The following is a 20,373-nucleotide window of genomic DNA, read 5'->3' as shown; positions in this document are numbered from 1 at the left end:
GGCCACCTGGACACAGCAAGAGCTGACAGTCTGGTCATCAGCGGTGCCCCACAGAAGGCAGATAAAAATATTTACGTTTGTTTTCCTGCCTTCTACGTGTTTCCCTAAGAACCATGTTAACCTTTGCCAAATATTTCCCACAGTTTGAATTTGAGATCTTGAAGGAGCTCCAGGGGCAGCAGTCTCAGTCTTTGTCAGGCATCATTACCTTTTCTCTTTCCTCTTTAACAAATGAGAAATACAACACAGCGAATTACAGGATTAAGCTGCTGAGGGGAAATTCTGCCAAAAGCATGGTGAGACCCACTGCAGTGCAGAAACGGGAGGGTTCGCATGTGCCTTTGAATACATTCCTGTCATTGCTCGGCTTTACCTTTATCATTTTCCTTACAGTGCAGCTTTACACCTAAGTGCAAAGAACTCAGTAAATGTTTAGCTTTGTCTGGGATTTGGGAAAAATAACTAGGAAACTGCATTCTTTAGATTTCATCTAGTGTCCCACAAATCCTGAAGCAGGAGGTTGAGGCTATAGGCCTGACAGTGCAACAGTTTGCAGAGTTGGGTTCGTACTTGGCTCCAAAGCAATGAGCCTGAGGACTTCCACAAAAATCATCTCCATCCAATGCAGGGAGCAGTCCCGGACACAGTCATACCAACACAAGTGTAGGCATGCTAGCAACTAGAGGAGGGCAGAAACACCTAAGTCCATCACTTCTGACAGAGAAAAAGCATCTCATAGGCAGCTCAGCTTCAGGAATTGCTGCAAGCCCCAAGCTGAGCTGGGAAGACCGAAGAGGAAAAGAAATAAAGGAAGGTTGCAGAGCAACATCAAGCAATGAGCCTTTCCACCCCAGCTCTGCTGTGAGCATTTGTTTCAAACAACAGCTGTTTTCTGTAAAGCTGACTTGAAAATTGGTGTCTTCCTACTTCTGAGAGAATTGGTCACTTCATCTTTTTACTGGCAAAAATACTTTTATTGCTTTTCATTCCTGCCAGCCCTGCAGAGCCACCTCAGCACTGGGGAGGTGAACCAGAGTCTATTTTGGCATAAACCAGAAAGAACACAGCTTGATCTCAGATCCCAGAGTGAATTTTCAGTGCTGGCAGTCAAGAAAGTCATGGTTTTATTTGTAAATTAAAAGAGAGGTCAACAGGAAAATCATTGGGTAAAAAATAAAAAAATAAAATAAAATAAGCAAATATGGAACCCTACCATGTCATTTATAGTCTCTTTATAGATGAGAGCACACTTTATGTAATGTAATTTGAGTTATAAATAATATTATCATTTGTTTCAGCCAAAAAGCTGTAGCTCATTTAATTAAAAGAATGAATGTGTTTGTGTTGTCTTACTCATTACTTTATTGTAAAATGTATCTGCAATGATATTCGATAGAAAAATTACTGTACTGGCAGGGAAAATGATAGGAAAAAAAATACTCAAAATACTTCCAGTAAGAAAGATAACTGAACATTATTTGATCTCTTTGTTCCTTTGAATCAAATTGCTGAAAATCAAATTTCAAAGAAAAAGACATAAGGGAAGAAATATGAATTGACAGATTTGACTTTGGAGTGCAATTTTAAAAATGGACCATTTATACCAATAAGTCTGTGAGAAGCTTAGTTGTCTTCTAAATCTGTTCAAGACTCAGGGTGTCCAATTCTCTTGCCTGGTGTGCAGTGCATACTCAGCAGTAAGATATACAATACTATACCAGTCTCTAAGGCTCACTAATTTGAAGCACTATTGATGGGGAATTATTATGTGATGTCAAACAGAAATATTTATTGCAAAAGAGAACCATCCTTTTTCAAATGTTGCAAATGAAAGCACCATACAAAAACAGAGATATAGAAAAAAAAAAATTGTCACGTTGTCCAGAAACCTAAGATGGCAATAGTGTAAGATTTGCAGTACTACTCTGAGCCACATAAATGCTGACATTTAATTTTTGTAAAGCTGACATGAACTTTTTTTTTTTTTTCAGAAAGAAAATAAGAAATGATACTTTAAGGAAAATAAAACATTAAATGTTATAAAACAATAATTTATGGCACCAATTCACAATATGTGGAATGTATTGTTTCTGTCAGGAGGAAAGCAGGTGGAGGAAAAGTAAAGAAGAAATATATTCTTGTGATGCAAAGTTAATAAGACAAAGAGGTGTGATCTGATTCTTAATGAATCAATGCACCTGATGAATATCTACAGCAATATGAATAGTGGGATTTGATGATTTATTTCCATGGCTCACTATTGTGGTTGTTTCATGTGGGGGAGAGGTTGGGGGTGGGACCTCCTCCTCAGATTAGAAGCCAAAGTCCAAGCTCCGGTCTGTACTGGTGCCAAAGGTCATTTTCAATAAATCCAGTTATAAATAGAAACTTGGCTGTTCAAGCCAGGGATTCAAAGGCAGCTGAATGAGATGCTGGCCACACCCCTGGCTGTCACAGAAAATGGTATACTTCGGTCACACTTGTTTGGACAGCCACATAGGCAGACCTTTGGCTCACTTCTATACAGGTTTCAGAGGGTTTAGTGACCTGCTTTTGCATTGACTAGAACAAGTGATGGCACAGATATATCCCTGTGACAGTTAATCACAAGGATCTCAAGTCAATGTAAGAAAATCAAAGCCATTGTGACTAGGCTACTTCCATGTATTAAACTCATGTGAATGTGTAAACCTCGGTCTTGAAACATAATCTAGCTTATTATTATTTTATAATAAATTTAGGTTGTACTATTATTTCAGTCATCTGAGGACTACACGGACATCATTAACCCTCCATAAGAACAAGGAGACAGAAAACACAGTGGGGAAACATTGCTGTAATTGAAATAAATTGCATTTGAGGTGCTTCATCAGTAGATTTCTGCATAAGATTTTTAAACATCTTTGGTAAAGAAACGTTAGTTCATTAAAAAAAAAAAAACCTTCATTGCGATGAAATGGAAATATTCTCATTGATGATGAGGCCTTTGGATTTATTCAAATATGTAGAGCCTTTAACAAAATTTCTAAATTTGCTATCAAAACTATTCACAGATTTTTGCATTTCTGTACCACAGGGAGAAGACCTTCCCGAACTGTCTTATTTTGCAATAACATGAATTCTTAGGATAGATGAAGGGAGTATGCCAAGGTAATAAATAGTTCACTGTTTAGCAAAGAAGAAGAATTTGGGAGTTCCAGCATGCCAACGGAGGCTTTGTGGAATACAGCAGTAGTTTTAATTTTTAACTTGACTGTAATTCACAGTTTCTGAGGTATCTTAGAAAAGCAAGGCTTTTGACAGTAGGATCAAATTCACTGCAGAGAATCTCTATTTGTTCAAAAGCCATTAGAAGTCTGGAAATTCAAAATAATTGAAAGTTGTTGGTAAAATAAGGAAGTGATAAATATGACTATAATCAGGTACAGCAGAAAAGTTAAAACTCATCAATATAACTTCAAGAAGATATAGTGTAGGTTAAAACAAGTCAAATCAAATTATAACATAAAGAATATCACCATAATAGGTCAACAAGAGTATATTTTTATTCTAAAAGTTGCTGATTACTTCTGCTACAGCTGTGTGTAAAACTGACTTGTCCTGACTGATGAATGCAAAAGGGTTCACATGAAATTGCCCTGGTCTGCACTAATTGATCATTTGTACTCAACATCCCACTAGCTTATATATATCCACAGTCATTCTAAACTTAAATGTCTATATTTTTGACAGGTCTTTATGGTCTCTATACATGTTTTTTAAGCAGTTGGTTCAGGAAAATTGCTATGAAGGTCAATTAGAATAGTATAACACAACCCCAGAGTGACTAGATAAAGGCTGCAAAGTGTATCATTAATCAAGTAAATTTAGATCATTAGTAAACCAAGTTTGTAGAACAACACTGAATATATTCATGTGATCATATGTTTGGAAAGGTTTTTTTTTGTTTTTTTTTTTTTTTCAGTTTCAGAATACCCATTGAAAGATTTATAGTCAAATCCTGGTGGTTCAGTTTAACCACTCAAATATTTAAAGTCAGGAAAGGCAGTAGAGGACTCACCTGTGGCCTGTAACAGTGAGGTAGAATAAGCATCACTCTGCAGATCAAAACCAATGAAGAACAAGCTTACTATTACAGGGCATTTTGTTACTTTAAAAAAAAAAAAATATATATATATATATATAGCATTTCATTAAAATGCACCTATTTTATACTGTCTGAACATATTTTCATCTGTCTTATGGTATTAGTTGTTAACTGTACAACAAGTATTTTTTCAAGAGACCACTGATAACAGTTTGGGTCCCGTTAAAACCACAAAGTGGTTTGCTACCTCAACAGCATGTAAGACAAGCTTAGGGACAGGGAAAAAGGAAAGGAAGTGTTAGAATCTGATCATGGCTTTGGTACCTTGGTATCCAATATTAGCAAGGTGAAAATGAGTTTTAGCCATACAGAAGTTATTAAAATTATATTCCTTGATATTATTTTTCATTATCCAAATCCAGTTATGTAGATCTGAAAATTCACACAAACTTGTGAGTTTGCATGGTAGAAAGAACATCATTTCTTGTGTATCAAAGGATAAATTTCATTATTTAAGTATAAATGACAATGTGCATTCAAAGGCAGAAATTTCAGCAATTTGATGACAGCACCATTTTAACCTAGATCTGTATCTGTTGGCATGTATTTATCAATAGCAAGGACACTAACCAGGGACATACTGCTCATCTTACTCCTGATAACACACTCCACCTCACCTCTGACAAACCAGAAACCTTAAAGAATAATTTGTCTGAGCCTGTTCCAAACAAGTTTTTACATGTGATTTCTATTTAGGAAGCACATCCATGTATTTTGAGGATTTTACAAAAAAATAGATTATACTGCTTACTAGGACTCATTTTAATAATTGTTATCAAACATACAATTTTTGCATTTTAATAGTTGCATTAATTCTTCTGAGATTTCTTTATTTATACCTGTGCCACTGGTGCTGTTTTAGAGTGCTACAATGTTTGCTTGACTTTCACATTATTTTTTCTGGCAAAAACTCTGTCATTTTCATAATTTTCAGATAACATTTTAACAGATTGTTTTAACATAGCTCAAGATTTTTCACTCTTCTTGTCTGAGATGTATAATATCTCTAACACATAATTCAGAATACTAAATAGAAGGACATGAATCTAGAACACACCTGAACAATAACTGTTGGATCTTATAATTTCTCCATCTTTTCTGGACTTTGACATTTCACAGAAATTTCAATACATTGAAGATACTTGAATATTTTCAGTAACAGCTTCTTTTCTCTCCTTGTTAGTCCCAAGAATAAGGATTCAATTCATTTATTGCTTTGTTCAGGTGGTTGTGTTCTTCACACAACTTATTCTGCTGAAGTTTTGAATGCTTAAAATGTAATAAAAATCAAGTAAAAATGGCACGTGAACTCTTACAGTTTCTCTAAGACTAAAAATAATGCTTGTCAGACCCATTATTTTAGATAAACAGCAGTATTATATTATGTTACTTTAATATAGTCCTGGACACAGGTCTGTTGGGCTAGTCTGGTATTCAATACCTATTCTCTTATACTACAGATAGATGTTAGAGGGTGGCAAAGTGTTCTTATGGGAAGCATCTCTCTGTTGGCCTGCAATTGATGTTGAGGCAGAGGCAATGCTGAAGTATAGAAGAACTACCAAGATGTTTTCTGTGAAGTACAGAGCTTTCTGATGTGAAGTGTAGAAAGTAATTGCTATTGATGATTACACTGGACAACTTTTCAGAGGTTTAGGCCCATAGGTGATTCTGTGGTGAATCATGAAATTAAGTTTTTCTTAGTTTTGTGATATTCCGTGAAATAAATCTGTAGGTATAACACCCCATGTTTCTACAGACAGTGAGCATCTGGGTGCATTATGGTTCATCTTAGTATACTGGCCCTCAACAATCACAAATGCGATGTATATGTCAGTTTGCATCCGGGTGAATCACTATTTTGAACAACACCCAGTGTAATCTCTTCCTTTCTTCAGAAAATAGAGGATATCTTCAAATATCCAGTTCACTGACAAATCAGGTAGTTGATCAGTGCAAGTAGGCAAAAGTAGACTTGAGGGAAGAAGCAAGAAAGATAACCAAGCCTTTAGATTAGTAGCAATTTGGTAGAACTAGCAGCCTTCTCTCAGTTTCCTTCTCCTCCACATAGTCCCCATAGACTAGATATGGAGAGGAAGGAAGTCTGCAGCCCTTGAACCGCGTACAGTTCTTGACCTGCTCACATGAGATCCTGTGCCTGGACATATAACCAAGTGATTAAAGACATTGCATGTGTCTCCAAACAAAGCTGGCCAGCAGTGATGAAAGAACCTACAGAGACAAACAAAGACAGAAAAAAAAAAAAAAAAGAAAAAAAAAAAGAGTTCTGTTTATATTCTTTACCAGTCTTCTCAGGTAATGTGAGAAAATAGGTGTTCCCTTTGTGCAAGTGAGATATAGGAAGAGAAAGTACAGTTGCTTACTATCAATAAAAGATCAAAGCAAGTGTGATCACTTACTTCACCTTCCAGGAGTAAAGTCTGTTAAGAATTGTTGGATGGAGTATAAGGAAGATCTGACAGCAAAATCTTGATTGCAGCAGGCATGGCAACCCACTGCACATCATCAGGATCTTGTTTTAGGTACTGCAGAAGTAATTTAAAGTTGATGTATATGAACAGGCAACCTGCCAAGGATTTTGGTCAAGCTGAAGTTGATGGTAACTCAGTAGCAACTTAAAAGCTTTTCATTAAGATATAGTACTGGAACTTTAAGGATCAGGCCACCAAAAGAGGAGTGCCAAAACTAAACACAAAAAATGTTTATATCAGTCATAGGAGACTCACTAAAAGGATGAAAAAATTAAGGGGAAAAAAAAAAGTAACATTGCCAATACAATGACATTTTGTTCATGCCAAGGATAGAAATCCATTTGAATAAAGACAAGTTAAATGAATACATATTAGTGGATAAAATTCAAACTGAAAAGTAAGAGTAGAGTGGTAATGAAGAGAAAATAGTCATATGTTTAAAAATGGACTATGACAGTTCAGCAGAAAACCTACTTCTAGCCTTGACTGTATCCATATAATTCCTCTGGATCTCTTGTGGTGAAGAGCAGTATTTTAGCAAGATCTCAGGATGGCAGAAAGAGAAGGCCTGAAAGGGACAGGTGAGTCTGCTGGGTGGGTAAAGATTCTAGGTGACAATTTGGAGGAGCTCAACAATGTACTTGCCACTATTTTTCTCATAGACAGTTGGGGAGCTGCTTAAAATTACATTTTGAGGTAACAATCGTGAGAAAATAAAAAGCAAAGTCCAGCCATAATTTATTAATTTACATAACATCAAGCTATACTGCTTTTTATAATACTGTTTAGCAAAGTATTTTTGAAACCCAATTTGCAATTGATAGATGTTTACCTAATATTTGTGTATATTCCTTCAGAAACGTTTGCCGTATCTTAGAAGCAGCATATCTGCAATGTGATGCAGGGGTTGCTATGGTGAGTTCACATCTCTTATTTAATGCTGTACTGAGTAAATACACATTGTAACAATCTCTGTTAGAGGTGCTATTAGTGAAGTTATGTCAGCATTTCTATCATAAATACTTGTTTTCATGTTGCAACTCGTCCAAAAGACAAAACTATTTCTAAATGAAATCCACAGATCTTTTTTCACTCTTTTGGTGTATTTTTTTCACAGCTTCAATTAGTTTCTGAAAGCCTCTGTCAAAAAAAAAAAAAATCAGTGAGTTTGTTTCTATTCTTTTGTAGCTAGTGATTTTAATGACACTTATAGCACATTCCATTTAGAAAAATACTTAGAAAAAATTGGGGGTTAATTTTTATTTCACTGTTCCAGTCTGTGCCAGTAGGCATTCAGTCAGGCATTAATTGCATTACTTATTTTACAGCCTTTCTGTACTGCCAGAGTGGCATAAAGAGACTTTTGTGTAAAGGAGAATCAGGTCCTTAGTTCTTGTATTTAATGACTCAATTTAACTAAACGGCATCAGAAATGTAACTTGTAGACCCCAGTGCATTCTTTTTGAGCAATTATTTAAGTCATTCTCCAGGATAACATATAAGAAAGCAGTGCCTTGCTGGAAGTAGTCAAATACGTTTATCTTTTTGCCACCTGTTCATTTTTCTAATCATTTACTTTGAAAAAGAGTAAGTAACTTTCTGAGAAGATATTTCTCTATGAGATCCCCTGTGTATTCCAGGATAACTCTTGCATTATGCGTTTGTATAAATTTGTAGGCTGACCTGATTAAATGTTATCCTTTTATGAGTTTTTTTTCTTTTTAGCTGGAATAGGAAATGTCTATATTAATCAAAATTCCTCATACCAAATACTATTTCTGAGAAAAAAAAAAAAAAAACCTGCTACAAAAGTATTTTTAAATGCATGTATTTTTGCTCAAAATTGCAGGGATTAAGGATTTGGATGGAAAAGTCAAAATTTACAGTAAAAAGTAACCTTTTCCAACTTGCCTGTGAGATCAGATAATTATATAGGGATTTGTATATGCAGTTGTATGTTGACCTTATGAAAACTGTAAGTTTAAGTGGCACTGTTTCTTCTTGAATGTGCTTCATGTCAGCCAGTAAGAGTGTATACTCATTACTGAATTGGCTGAACAGTGAGGCTGAACAAACACATCTTTCCTGTAAGTCATGAAGAACACGGTTGGATGGAGAAACTCAAACAGAGCATAAATATACATCATTAGCTGGTAATAAGAAGGGAAGGATATTTTTTAAGTATTTACTCTCATAGTCAGAAAGAGAGACATGGGACGCATTTCAGATGTTGCCTTATCATAAACTGTAGAAAATGGGTTTTTACCCAACATAAATCAAGGCCATTGATGATAAAATGGAGTCAGAGATCCCTGAAGTAATTTTGACAGTGTTTTGGGGGTGTGGTTGTTTTGAACTGCTATAGGACTCGGATTTTACTGCCTAAATAGTTGTTTCGTTTCTGCAGCAACTTATAATAGGACAGATCTCAAGGTCCACAAAATCAAGTATTACAGCACAAGAAGATGAGAAATAGATCATGTACTTCTGTTGTAAGGCCTTCTTTCCAAATATAAGGCAGTATCAAACTTTACAGCATTCAGGGTCAAAATCTGCAACACTAAAAATTTAGAAAATACTATCCAGAGTTATAAATACAGGAATAATAGAACATAATGAATTCTACAGGTTTTATGGGAGACATCTGTAAACAAAATATGACAAAAATGGGAGCCTATCCAATTTTCAAAAAAATCATCAACATGAAGCACTTATTATTCATCTACTTTTTCTCCATGAAGATACTGTGTTCATAACTTCCATACCAGTTATTTTTAGGCTTATTCAAAAATGTTCAAATAAATCCTTCTAAGATCTCATGATATATAATCTCATGATTATAATTCACGATAAAGACATGAATGAGTTTTTCACATAAGCGGATCCCAGAAAGAAGCCTTTGATCTGTCTTGAAAAAAGAAGCAAAAAAGAAGCATCCCTTAGGAAGTCAGTGGCTACATGTTGAATCAGTAGACACTTCCCTGTCTCCTCATAGACAATACCAACCAGAAGGTATAACCCTGAGATGACAAAGGTATGGATTATAATGTCTAGAACCTATAAGAGATGGAAAAATAATCTAGTTCCATGCTTAAAAAGTCATACTAGTATAATACCATTTACTTTATGTACCACTTTTCTGAGCCACAAAGGATCATTTTGAAGTTAACCATAAATTCTCATCACTTTTCTTCTATGAGAAATCTAGCACTTCTTAGTGAACTTCGGTAGTGGTTTGTAAGGCTTGTTGTTACCTGTTCTATTCCTATGACAGAAAATTTATCAGATAAATCCAGAAATTCAGCCTCATATACTACCTTTTTACCAAAAGGTGTACAGGCCACCATTGGGCCACAGATTCTATATCTTGAAAATCATGCAACAGATAACCTTGGTAAATAATTTGACATGATTGTAGTCTGTTATTGTAAACTACTATCATGAGAAAGCAAAAATGCAGAACCACAGTCTGAGACTTTTAATCACATTAGAAAAATCAATAGTATTACCTGAGTATGTGAAGTTCAGAGAAGGAGAAGATTCATCACCTTGTCAATACTTTGAATTTCATTTTCAAATCATGGTAGGTACAGCCTTGTAAAGGATATCAGCCGACAGACCATATAAAAATTATTAAGAAATACATTAAGAATGTTTAAGAATATCACATTAAGGTCAGATGACTAATTAAAAGATGAGTGTTCATACAGGATTTTAACCAATCAAAGCATTCTGCAAGCACTAACTGATCGTCACAAAATCATTGTGAAATAGGGAGAAAATTATCCCACTTTTTCTATCATCAGAACTAAAAATCCTTAAAACTTTAAAAAAAAAAAAGTATAATGTCATTGCCATTGATGAGTTTTGCAAACACTAGTAGTCAAGATTACCATCTTGCTTTGATAATTCATTGCATGATTTGGATTTTATAACTACCATGGACGGTTTCTCTATACATTACTATAGCCCATTTTGCTTCAAATTATTGATTTAAAAAAAAAAAAAAAAAAAAAAGACATTTTCTTAAGACTGCATCAAAAAATACACTATCTTTCTGTTTTTCTAGCAATTCATGACCTTAATTAACACTTTTGATTCCTAATATAGCTTGTTTTCTGTGATTCTTCTTTAATTTATACAACAATTAGATTTAAAAATTTAAGCACCATATTTCATATGTTAAAGGCATTGCAAAGAAAGTAAAAAGACATGGTAAGTTAACAAAACTCAGAAAATTACACTAAATGTGAAGAAAAAAAAAAAGAGATTAAAGAAACAAACCTTTGGCTCTCAAGCCCAGCACAGGTCCTGTTAGGAGGCAGGGTTTTACCACTGCCTTTAAAACAGATTGGTGTGCAATGTTCTGATTAATTAAAAACTGAGAGGAGCAAAATTGCTGGATGTAGCAGGAATATTGTTTTTTTTTTTTTTTAGCATTTTTTCCCTTTTACAGAAAAAAAAAAGTTATGATAAGGTTACTCAGATAGACATTCATTTGCCAGTAATAAGAGTTTAGCCTGAATGAGTATTTCTGGATTCAGTCTTTTTTTCTGCTTTATGGTTTACTCTCCACAGACACCAGTGCAGATGAAGACACAAAGCAAATGAAAGAATAAGTGGCTGATGAACACTTTTAGTTCTGTTTGATATAGCTGTGGCAGAACTCTCACACATCTTTACAACATGATTTCTTTTGTGCTTTTTTGTTGTTTCTATTTCACTGTGGAAAACATCATTCCTGCTCTGAGAAAAGTTTGTTTTTGAGGCACTCAGTGTACCATTAAATTAGCTCAGATCTTCTTCCGTGCAAGAGTGAAGGTGATAACATGCATAAATGCTGTCCACAGGAGTAGAAAGGACATTGGATCAAGCTCCATCTGATGATTTACATCTTTAGCTAAGGGCAGAGGAAAGGAGGAGTGACACCATCTCAGCCATGATCCATTGATGATCTGCTTATTGTCACTCCCAATTCCTTTCTTTGGAGTTATGCTTGTTGCAGAAAGCAGCTCTAAGTGAGAAGGAGCACTTTGAGAAATTTCTCCAGCTAATGAAAGCCAGGTGTTGACAGGCTGAAGGGATTCCCATGCAGTCATTGGCAGAAGAAAGGCTAAAACAGAGCCCAGAAAGGAAGTGTAAAGTGTGACTGGCTCAGGAGACACAAACTTTCCCCTCTAGGTCACAGCACTGAACTTAGCCCAGAACAGGGGCAGCTAAAAAATCTCATTATCACTAGTTGCTGCTCAGCATGCCACTTGAAATTAAATGATAGCTAGTCCAGCTGTACACATCATAAAACCCTCGTTACCAATGTCAGTGATTTACAGTTTAACATAAATCTGAACAAGATCTGAAATAAGTTGTATAACCTGAACTGGACTAACATTCTCTACACAGAAATTCTTGTTTCCTTCTTGCTGAAGTGGTGAAGCTAGAGTAGCCAGATCTTTAATATCAAGCCAAATATGGACAAGTAGGAGCTCTATACACAAACACTTCTAGAAATAGAAGTTAATTCATTTTCAAATAGAAATGTGACTGAGCAGCAGTACGCAGAGACATTGTATCTGTACAGGAATATGGAAACTTCTCACATTCCTATTTAAATAGGGTTATTGAAAGCAAATTTCTCACTTACCACATAGCACTACTTGCAATATCAAAACAAATTTTATCTTCTGAGTCTCCTTGTTTTGCTTGGAATGGAGGTGGGGAGAAATCCAGTTCAGTTCATCAACATGTTTAAATAGTGCCTTTGAGAAAGGATTCAGAAGCAAATATGTACCGTTGCACTGGGCAGCTGCTCCTGTGGATTTCCAGTTAAACAAACATCTATTGCAAGGTATGTCTCGTAATGAGGTTGTTTTCTCTAAACTTTTTCTAGGGTCATGGCCATCACCTGGGAATTGTGTTTTCCAGATTTACGAAATGACTAATCAATGTTTGTGCAAAATTACACAACAGTATAATAAACAATAGTGGTGTATGAATGTGCTACACATAAAAGTAGAAAGTTAATTTCCTGTGAGAAGTGTTGGTTTCTAGATTTTAATTCGAACTCTACTTAAAACAGCCAAGAACAGTAGGTGACAAAACTTATTTTAAATACATTTTAGCATAGGAAAAAAAAAACACATGAACTACTGGTGACAGCTTACAAAAGCAAAATATAAATACATCTCTGATTTAGCAATACTTGTGTATGTAATTCCAAATTATAAACAATAGACAAGTATGAAATTAAGAAGCATGAGTATTTGCAGGAATGGCGACAGTTCATTGTGGTATGGTCAAAGTCTTGTCTGGCATGTTCACTCAGTCTGCTGAGCCAGAAAAAAAAAAAAATTACTAATAGGATTTGATTAAAAGAAATGCTAATTGCCTATTGGAAATCAAGAATCTCTTTTTCCTTTAATACGAGAAAGACTAATAGGCTAAAATAATTTCTCATTAAATAACTTTTTAACTAGCATGGTGAATGCATTTGTTTTCAACTTCAGCAAGAAAAAACTTCCCAACACAGACATCTCTTCTGAGTGCTTTTATAACTGTATGGAGTTACAACAGGTTCTCAGCTACTGCTAAACTCCATACATACTCTGTTTCTGAGCTAGGTGCTCAAACAGCAGTGAAGTGCCTGGCTTCCCTTGCCTCTGATTTTTAGCAGCTGTGTTTGATTAAAAGCTTGATTGACAATTATCTCACCTTGACAGAAGCTTGATTACTTGGGCTATGAAAAGATTCTTCAGGCTATTTTGTAATATTTTGTGATAAAAAATTACATTTTTGTCCCACTATTTGACATTAACTCTTATTTAACTCTTATTTGACCTTGAACATCCACAACCACAATTTTTAAAATAAAGCCAAAAACATGAGGTGGTAGTGGCTGGGATGATCCTTCAATGGCTAACAGTGTTAGTCATTGGATTTGCCTGTGTCGATGAAGTTTTTGCACTGATAAAATTTGAAATCAATTTTTCTCAAAGAGTTCTACTGAACAAGGATTGTGATAAATTCTGTTAATTGAGAATTACAGTCAGAATGAAAAGCCAGCAGTAAAGGCCCTTTGATAGCAGTGGGGGATGAGTAATGGAAAATGTTCTTGCTGTGGACTTATCAGAGTGTAATTGCTAAAGGAACCAATCTTTCATTAATTGGAAAGGCAGTAAACTCAGTCAGTCACAGTGCCAAAATATTGCAGTTCAGATGAAGAATTTTATTGAATTAATTGATTTAATTGTTTTAAGTAATGCTGTTATAAGATTCACTATTAAGAAACAAAATTCTCGATAAAATTTTCTGAAACATAAAAACTTTTTATGAGGCAAATAATTTTCATTTAAAAAAAAAAAAGAAAAGAAAAAGATGAGACCAATTTTGATTTAAAAGAACAACTTGACTAGGTTATGTTTCACTTGAAATTATCGGTACTTGATTTTAGATATCATGGATAATGTGAAACACTTTGTAAGTGAATGGTACTTTAGTCTATGTTTAGACTAGCTTAAACATTTCTGATGGCATTTTCTGGGAGACAGAAAATTGGTTTCATCCTGTCTGCCTAATCGAGGTGTAATGGACCAGTGAAGTCTGCCTCCCGCTTTCACACACCCACCCTGAGGGAACATAATACAAGGACTGTAAGTTACCTGTAAGCTCCACAATCAGTTTAAACTGGAATAAGCAGTCCTGGCTTACCTTCCAGTCCTCACCTCTGCCTGCTTATTGCCCCTGGCATCTCCCTCTTCTGCCAGATGTTCATGCAGCCACATAGTGAGTGGGAACAGGGCTACGCTCTGGGTTAAAACTAGCCTCTTTTTCTTCCTCCCATATGTATTTATGACTATTTGCAGTCACTGAGGAAGCAAGGTGAGTAAAAATAATGATTGGGTCAGTGGGAAGTTGGCACTCCCTCCTTTAGCATCAGCGTTTGCCTATGTTGACTTAAGGGAGCTGTGGGACATGAGAAAGGCTCCTCTGGGGTTCATACCTAGCCGGGGTCTGTGGAGCAAGGAGCAGGAGACAGGATATGTCTGTCAGCGGTTCTCTTTCTTTCCCAACAGTGTTTGGAGTGATTGAAAAACCCAGCTCACTGGCACTAGTTCTGGTGCTTAAATTCAAAATCAGAGGGAGAGTGCTTTATGTAACCCTACATGAGCCACAAGTGCAGTGTCCTGACCACGTCTGTGTAATCTTCCTGGGTCTGTGACAGTGACAATAAATATTGACATCACCGCAAAGCCAAGCAGACCCATTTGGGAGATTTTCATGCCACAATGAACCTGTAGTACACTTCTAGCAACATCCCACTGGTTATCAAGCCACTGTCAATCCTGACAGCACAGGATTTGTAGGGAAAGGCAGTGAAATTCATCGGGCCAAGCCGCAGAACTCAGGAGGGAACATGCACATCTCCAGGCACCAGGTCCAAAAGGCAGAGCTTGTTAAACTTTCAAATATGGTCCACAATCAAGGCAGTTCCCATAAGGTGAATTTCCTTGATTGCTGTTTGTGTTCAGAAGTCACTAGGCAGCGTTTCTGCCATCACGCTGTGGAATCAGCAAGGTTCAGGAGCCCAAAAGCTCAGCTAAGTGCCTGGAAAGCCTCTCAGCCAAGGTTCTGCACAAATTCACTGCAGCTGCAATATGAAAGTAAGGTTCTCATTACTGCTGCTTTGTCATTGTTATTTTTAGCTATTACATATGTCTCCTGCAGCTTCTCCCCTTGATCAAATGCCATTATGCTAACAACCATACAGGCAAGCAATACATGACCATTTCTAACTCACTTTTTTTAGGAAAGAGTAGAGCTTAAAACTGAGGAAATCTCATTAATTAGGACTGGAAGTCTGGAAGAAGACTTCCCCATGGAATGCCTCTCAGGATTAGGTGCAGTACTGAGAGGTAGGGGACAATCTGCTGGGTCAGGTACTGGCTACCATCACAGGAGGCTGTTGAACTCAGTGGATCGATTGCTTGATCAGAGAGGGCAAAACCTTGCAGAGTTTTCACAGTTTAGTCAGAGCAAAAGTATCTTCTTCACAAGGTAGCAGGAGGGATATAGAAACATGACAATGTAATAAACATGTTCCAGCTAGTATAATAAACACAATTTGAGGCCTTCAGAGCTGAGCCAGATTCCTCTTTTAAAAGAGGAAAAATGCACAGCCGGGCATTGTCTCATATGACAAATGATAATAATGAGCAATAACAATAACATTAATCATTGTTGTAAGTCATCTGGTGATTTTATTTATTTTATTTTATAAACTAATAAAGCATTACAAAAAGTCACTACCATGGGGTAAGGAACACTATCAAGAGAAGTATGTGGAACTGACAGAGACAAAGCTTTCTAGATATGAAGTTTCAACAGAAAAAAAAAAATTCACATAGAGTATGCTTTTGATCTTTTTAACCCTTTTTATACTTTGCCTTTTTCATGTCTTTACTCTATCCTTCATTCATTAAACAGAAGAGGATAAGTGGCAGCCAATTTCCCTTGAGGATTGGCACGATCCTTTGCTGCTTAGCCTTGAACATACTTATCTCTATGATGTGCAAGTGAAATAGGTATGTAGTAAAGCACTTGTTTTGCAGGTGGAAGACTGGGGAACAGAGGGTGTATTAAATCCATGAAGGATATTGAGACATCTTATTCTGAGCTGCTGAAAGTTTGCCTGTGAGGTGTATTATGGGCAGATGTGCACTGACACTGCCCATGCTCAAAATCAGTCCAGCCCACACCAGTATGTGTATGCATGGTGTATCTGAACTGGGCAGACCAAACAGTGAAGAACCTTTGATTTTGTGAAGACTGATTTGCCCAGGTCCTGAGCTGCCCAGCCCTGCCTGGGTGGTGGCCATGCCATTGAGGGCTCTGCACACCTCAGGGACCTCCCCAAGGAGAGCACCACTGCCCAACACAGCGGTGGGGGCTCTGACTGCCACCCTGCTTTCCTATGCTCTCACTGCCTAAGCTCTCCTAGAGTTATGTTCAAGAAGGCAGGAAAAGTCTGCAGCAGAATGAGGAATTCAGTTTTATGTCCTGACCTAACTGTAGGGTACCCTTCCCATAGAGACTGGGGAGAGCAGGACATGACATCTCCTCTCATTGCCAGAAGAGAAAAATGTTCTTTTGCTCTGTTGGACAAGTAATGTATCAGTTTCACCTCTTTCTTACTCATTTTAATAAGTGGGAAATCCCTGTAAACTGTCAGCACCCACAGGTCTCTGAACACATGTTTTTCCCCTCATGTAAATGTAAAACCTTTTTAAGAGTGGTACCTCATCCTGATTTCCTTTAAAGAGCTGACTCTGCTCCCAGGGTCTAAGTAATGTTATTAAGTGCTGCAAAGTATTACACATCGCTTAGACAGTACAAATAACAGTACTGTTCTCCCACAGAGTCTGCTAATGAAAGGGAATTCTGATTGTTTTCATGGACTGACTTTAATCTCATCTAGTTTATATAAACATGTTGTTATTTTTATAAACAGAAATGTAGTCATGGGATCCTAAAGATGACTCGTGAAAGTAAGTTGTCAGTGTTTGTCTTTTTTTTTTTATATGTTTTATTAAAGCTTGTTGACTACTAATGTAACAATGATCGAAATACAAACAGCTAAATCATGGTTAACACAAACATGTTCAAAGATAGACTTGACAAATGCTTGTTGGGAAGGGCTTGCCCAGTTTTTCCAGTTAAGTCACTGGTCTGATAAAAGCTGTGCCCTGTCCCCTTACCTGCTTCTTTTCCTTCACCATGGGAGCTACAAAAAGCTCCAGAAGGGAATAATCTCTTCCTTTCCCTTGACCTGCTGCACTCTAGCTGATACAAACCAGCTGGCTTCATGAGAGCTCTTTCAGCCCTTCAGGGTGTGGCCATGAGGTGAGGAGTAGTGGTTGCACACCACACTGACACATATGGTGGCATTGGTGCACTGCCAAATAAATATAGGCTTTTCTGGAGTAGTAGGCTTGAGCAAAACTGCGTGTATGTGTTCACTATTAAATGACGAACGATGAGCTCTCCACAGTCCTGTGTGACTGCAAGTGTATTTAGCTCGTGGTACCATGGTTGTTGCAGACATCTGCTCATGCAATGGCACAGGCCCTATTAGGCTCCAGGGAAGCAGTGGCAGGCAGCAGACTAGCTCACAAGTGCTCAGATCTGAAGGGCCTCCACAAGACATGTCAGCAGAGATTGGGGGACCAGCTGGATGAAATACTCCAGCAGGTCATGTCTGAGCTGGGCTGCTTCTAATGAGTATCTCAGGATCCAGAGGTCATTGAATTTGCTGCAAAAATTAGCCACCTCAAATGAGCATAGATACCAAATATCAAACTAGGTTTAGCTCCTTTTCACCTGGCACATCTGGATCTGGACCTGCACATTTTCCAGACTCTAAAAGAAGCAGAGCTCCTGAACTCATCTCTGTATGCTTCTAGGGCCTGAGCCTCAGCACCACTCATTCAAGTCATATTTATCAGTCTGATGGCACATTTGAGTGCCTGCAGTCACTCGCTCCACATTGGGGCAGAATGTGGCAGCAGCTATGAGAAAGCACTGGCATTCTCTTAGTCACCTTAAAAAGCAGTTCTCTGCATTTAGCAAATGCCACAGTGCAAAGATAAATTGCAATATGTAGTTCAAATTGATCAGGATGTAAGCACTTTTTATATATACCTGTATGGCAAGAGGATAGGCTAAACTGAACTAGCACTTCAAAATTTCTCTGTGAGCTATTATATTTAAAAAGCATATAAAATTGCGGTATTATCCTGCATATTATCCAGCAGTGGTTATTCACTATCTAGTGAATTCATCATTCCTCTGCCCTGCAGCTTTGTTTGCTCAGTTTCTTTCCATGTAGAGCATGGACAATATGTTCTTTCTAGCACACGTGGGCACTTCCAGAGCAAACAAGAGACACAGGCTTGCAGCGAAAATCTCCAGGTAGCCCCTGTCTGCACTCAAACAGGCTTGAAGCCAGAAATAATTGTCCTGACAGTGCAATATGTTCCCAAATGTGTTCCAAAAATATTGGAGGGGGGATTGACACCACTGAAGTAATCTTTTTTCTGTGAGGGTGTGGAACAGCAAGAAGACCTGGGGCAAAAATGTAGAGAGAATGGTTTTGTCCGTTCCTGATATCATTCAAATAGAAAGTCTTTTTTTTTTTTCTTTTTTGCATGGTTAATCCCTCTTTTAAATAGTATAAATAATATCTATACCCTTCCCAAAGACCAGACGCACACCATCAACCTTCAAGCACCTACTAAAGTGTATCAAAGGAGCTGGCTGGTGATGGTAAGCCCACTCCAGGTGGGCTCCTGTCTCCCTCTACTGCAGTTATACAGACCCCAATGCAAATTGTCTCCTTGGTCAGCCATGGCAGGGAAGTGCCTTTTGCTAGGTGTTATGAATCTGAACCTCTCTGTCTTTACCTTCTGCTTAAAAATATTGGATAATAATAAATGTTTACACTCTGCATTGGCAGGAATCATTACAATAGGGAGATGCAGTAATGTCACAAATAAATATCCTGTGCTATACAGAATGTGATAAGCACATTGCCACAAAGCACAATAGTAAACAAATTAATATATTGTAAATTATAGCCACTGTTCTGAATTTTGTATTTATTATGAGGAATCTTATTTCTTAAACTGAATCACACGAGTTTTATTAAACAGTCTATTTTAGCTCTTCCTCAGTTTACTGTGGGCAATTGCAAATGCAGCTTTTCATACTTGTTCTGTGAAGCTCATTAGTTTCAGAGAGACTGGAATAAACTTGGGGATAAGAAGGAACTATATTTTTGGAAATGAAAAACAACTTTTTTTTCCAAACATACCAGTTATTCTGCTACAAAGAATTTAATACATTTGCCAACAATCCTCAGTTTTGTTTTGCAAAATTTGTAAATATTATTTTAAAAGAACACTTTCATCTCTGTGTAGGTAGTTACGTATTTACAGTGTATGTGTGAAGAAGAAAAGTTTTCTTAAGCCAAAACCTGTAGTACTTTCTATGGTAAATCTCCTCAATAAATCAATGCACCATTGAGTTGCTTGCTGTCTTTTTAACCTGCTTCTGATGCATGGAGTGTTGTTTGCCTAATGTCTGGCTATGCCTCACCTAATCACATTCCTGCCATCAGTAATTTTGAAGGCATCTTTAATATCTTTACATTTCTGCTTGTGTCACTAAGCAGCTTCACAGACTCACCAAAACACTGGCTGAAAGAGACCTGTGGAGGACAGCTGCTCCAGCTGCCTCCACCAAGCAGGGCTGTCAAGAACACCAGCTCAGCCCAGACATGGCTTTGCCTTGCAAAGTCTTGAAAACCTCCAATGATGGCAACTCCACAACATCCCTGAGCAACACATTCCCAAATTGTACTACCTGTCTACAGAAAAACTTTTTCCTAATATCCATCCTGAACCCCCTGTGGCTGTTGCCCCACATTTGGCCAGTATGGCACTGCTGAGAAGAGTCTGACTCCGTCATCTTTGTAACATAACTACCCTTTAAATAGCTATAGCTTGCTATTGTGTCCCCCCTAGTTTCCCCTTTGCTAGCTTTAATAAGCCTTTTTTCCCCAACTTTTTTATTCCAAAAATCCAAATGTTTTAGTGTAGCTGAATCATGTGGCTCCTTGAATCTGCAGGATCTGGGAGAGAATTCAGGGTGTTTGAGTGGCAGGAGATCACATTACCCCTC

The 20,373-nt window shown here is 37.2% G+C and overlaps 1 long non-coding RNA gene across 1 annotated transcript in view; it reads right to left on the bottom strand.

Annotated features, from left to right (window-relative positions):
* Positions 1–6,567: 6,567 nt before the first annotated feature.
* LOC126913279 (uncharacterized) overlaps positions 6,568–20,373 on the bottom strand; it is a 19,215-nt gene continuing 5,409 nt past the window's right edge. Inside the window, exons 2-4 of the long non-coding RNA XR_007708163.1 lie at positions 12,281–12,448; positions 10,149–10,233; positions 6,568–7,779 (exon numbers count right to left, since the gene is read on the bottom strand). This is a non-coding gene — a long non-coding RNA (uncharacterized LOC126913279). The remainder of the gene's footprint in view (positions 7,780–10,148; positions 10,234–12,280; positions 12,449–20,373) is intronic.

This window comes from Cygnus atratus, chromosome 1 (assembly GCF_013377495.2).
Source record: "Cygnus atratus isolate AKBS03 ecotype Queensland, Australia chromosome 1, CAtr_DNAZoo_HiC_assembly, whole genome shotgun sequence".
Lineage (NCBI taxonomy): Eukaryota > Metazoa > Chordata > Aves > Anseriformes > Anatidae > Cygnus > Cygnus atratus.
This window is presented reverse-complemented; position numbering and strand designations above follow the sequence as displayed.